The sequence below is a fragment of the Lissotriton vulgaris genome, chromosome 2_1 (assembly GCF_964263255.1).
Source record: "Lissotriton vulgaris chromosome 2_1, aLisVul1.2, whole genome shotgun sequence".
NCBI classification, from domain to species: Eukaryota; Metazoa; Chordata; class Amphibia; order Caudata; family Salamandridae; genus Lissotriton; species Lissotriton vulgaris.
Genome location: NC_141687.1, coordinates 1,094,347,236 through 1,094,351,077, shown reverse-complemented (window position 1 = coordinate 1,094,351,077; position 3,842 = coordinate 1,094,347,236).

Sequence of the window (3,842 nt, the reverse complement as noted above, 5' to 3'; positions counted from 1 at the left end):
AGTTCCGTCAGTGGCAGAGTCTGTTAAGTCATGCTGCTCGCACTGATTTTTGTGCCAGGAGTTTGTCCCATGCTGTAAAATCAGTGCGCGCTGTTACCTTCTACCGCTCGATTCTACTCGAGCTGCCTATTACTAAAGTTCCTTGCAGCCCACTCCCAAGCGCTAAAACACACCATGGCACCCTGTCAACAAAAGGATAATACAACTGTGGTAGCTCGGGGAGAGAGCTCTCCGGAACATAAAAGAGGAAAAAAGCAAGAACTGCAGAACTAAGCTAAACAGACTGCATTTTAATTACACTTCATTCGATTTTAAATAACAAACTCGGTTTTAGACGGAGAGTGTTATAGAATATACTAACAGAGATTGTACATATATACTAAGAAATTTTAAACACATTAGTCGATTTCTTTAAAATGTATTGTTGTGGTTTTAATTAACTGAAACAATAAAAATCTTTTCATTCATTCTACTCGAGCTGCAGCTTCCTCAACGTGAGAGACAGGTTTCTCAACACGAGTGGTTGTTACCTTCCGGTTCCGCACGCGTTGAGAAATTTCATTGTGGGGAGCACGCAATTATTTATTGCGAGTGCTCACCAACTTAGCGTTGGTGAGCCGCTCGAGAGAAAAAACTCTGCTCCGTTTCACTTTGTGGAGTTTTTGGGAACTCTGGGCGGAGTGGGCAAAATTCTTCGCTCACCCCTAGTGGTGGCTGAGATATGAGAAAGAATTGAGGGTCAGAGTGCTGAGGTAAGGTCTCAAATATACCAGAGATGTAACATACGTCTCACTGATGTTTCAGGTTGGTGTTGCGGGTGAGACTGCTTGATGGTCATCTCGGAAAAGGGATCAGCATGCAGGCAGAATGCGGGTTGACTTCATTGAGAGTATACTGGAGTAGTAGAGTTTAGGCTGAGGTCTCAGAGCGTTAAAGCAATGTGCGTCGGACGTCTGGGGTGCGGTCTCAGCTAATGCTTGAGGAGGAGTGGACTTCTGGGGTGTGAGGAGTTGGCCTGATATGTGATGTTTCCAATTCTGGAACCACCTTGTATCAGTCCAAACAATCCCTTATGGTGTCTGGTTGTAAGTCAACCTTGTTAGACAAGCTATCCTAGGGGTAGCATGGACTAAGCAGCCTTAAAGGCTTAACTTAAGAGGTTGTGTTAAGCGAGCTGTTTTACCACATACAATCCTGTAATATCAAATGAAAAGACACCACACAAGTATATATTATAAAAATATATGTGTTTATTTATAAAATAATCCCCAGTACTCTTTATGAGCAAAGGGGCACAAGCGTTAAATCAAAAGCACAGTATAACATACAAAGTTGCACAATTATGGATGAGGGCAGGTGGCCACTCAAACCATATATTAAAAAAGTGGTATAAGAGATACCAATCGAACAGTGGTTAGGCCTAGGGCCTAGGGAATCGCTGGGAGCAGTCTGGACTAGCAATGCTGAAGTCGGGAAAAGCCCGCGGGATTCGGGTGCAGCACGTAAAGTGCAGCTTGCACCAATGCAATGTCAATGGTGCGTAAAAGTTACACAAATAGAGTTTAAAGATACTTCTGCTGAACCTAGAGGAACAAAACTTAAGACACAGACCCTAGAGGTGTGTACCAGTTGGGAACACCGGCGTTGCAATGTTACCTCACCCACAGGAAGCGGGTGCATAGGGTCGAAGTGGCGTCGGGTTTTGACACGCAGGCTCTTGGTGCTTGGAGCTGAAGATGCTGCAGGCGATGGGAAGCAGAAGTGTCCGGTGTGATCCAAGGGTGGATCGAAGTCGAGAAGTATCTGAAAGCAGAGGGGACAGAGTCTGGGTCACTCAGCAGTGACCAGGGTGGAACCAGGGCGGAACCAGGCAATGTCGGGCGCAATCAGATGGTTGTCGAGGAGCTTCTCTCCGTTGTCACGTGGGCTCTTGGGCATCTGCGACGTCCAGGAGCAGGTCACGATCTGTCCCACGCAGGCTCTCGCCGTCTGCGCCATCGGCTTCAAGATTGGAGCAAACAACACTTGGCAAAAGCAATCCACGCGGAACCGGGAGATTGCTTCTCACTCGGACCAGGAGGGTCAGAGCGAGTGCTCCTTTTCAAAGAAGCTGGTGCAAATCTGGAGCAACCAGAAAAGCAAGTCGGTTTAAGGTTTTTGTCGGCACAGGGGCCACAAGCCAGCTGGCAAGTGACCGGGCCAACGCATCAAGCCAACACAAGCAGAAGGGCCCCACGCAGCACTCATCGAGTGTGGAGGGGGTAGCTTCGGTGCAAGAGTAGCTCAGGGTTGGGGCTTCTCAAACCCCGGTGCACAGCTTTGAGGGTCACTCGTGGGCTGCACGGTCAGCATCTCGTGGCCTTTTCAAGATGGCGTGCCCCACGCTTCCGGTCGCCTCCACGGGTCTCAGCTCTGCAGGGACTGTGAATCAAGCTGGAGGAAAGCAGGCAAGCTTGATCTCGTTGACCTCTGTTGCTCGAGTTCCGGCGGGAACTGCAACAAAGCAAGGGTTGAGGTGCTGGATGGTGCCTGTTTGCACAGGGTGGTCACTCCTTGACCACAAGAGAGATTCTTCAGTCTTCTACGTTGGGCCAAAATAAAAGCCTGGGGCGCGCCGCCAAAGCTAATGGGAGCAATCATGGAGCTGTATTCAAAGACCTGGGCCCAAGTGAAAAAAGGAGATTTCCGATGCCTGACAAAGAAATTCTTCACACTCAACAGCTTAAAACAAGGCTGCGTATTGGCCCCCTGCCTTTTTTAACATTTACACCGCGGACCTAGAAAGCGATCTACGCTCAATTCAGGGAGATCCACCAAAATTGGGTAACTTGCCCATAATGAGTCTACAATATGCAGACGACATTGTGCTTTTGTCACAAACTCCTCTCGGCCTACAACGTATGATCTCTAAGCTTGCGTCATACCTCTCGAATGCACAATTTACAATAAACCTTAAAAAAACAAATGTTTTATGTTTCTCTGGCTCTCGCAAGAAAGGAAAAAAAATTGTCTGGAAGATAAACTCAAGCATACTAACTCAGGTAGACCAATACAAATACCTGGGCATCTCACTGGCTCAATTAAAATATAAACAGCACTTGGAACAGGGGAAATCAAAAGTCAAACAGCTCCAATTCGCCTTTAAAACAGTCCAAAAACATCTATGCGGAAATTCCACTGCCCACATTTTAAAGATCGTAGCCGCCAAATTTTTGCCATCCCTCACATATGGTTCTGAGATGATGGCAACCCGGGACTCCACAGCACTAAACCTTGCCCAATCTCGCCCCTTTAAAAACCTTTTTTCAATCCCGCGCTATATTTTGCAATCTCAAATACGTTTGGAATACGGTCTCACAAATCAGATCCCGGCAAGACAAGGAGCCCTCGTCAAATACAACTGGCGAATGAGGGATGCAGAAGATCACTCCCTGACTCATCTGTGCTGGCTGGAAGTAGAAAAACCAGCAGGACTTCCCAAGTCTATATACAAGTCCCTCAGGCAAGCGCTTCAATCATTAGCACTGGAAGAATCCTGGCTTGTACCCATGACTTACACTGTTTTTAAACTGCGAACTAACAACGCAATCAAACAAGCGTCACTATTAATGGACAAAGCTGCAGTGGCAGGTAAAAGCCACGCCTGGATTGTTCTGCCATCATATACCCACATGAAGCCCCATCCATATTTGCAAGACTGCTTCAGGGACCATTACAAAAGGAAATTAAGCTTGTTAAGGTTGGGCTGCTTTGTGAGTAAAGATCTCACTCCTAAATGGCTACAGTCATGGTCAACTTCTGACTGCCGCCTTTGTAACAACGGCGCAGAGACATTACTGCAT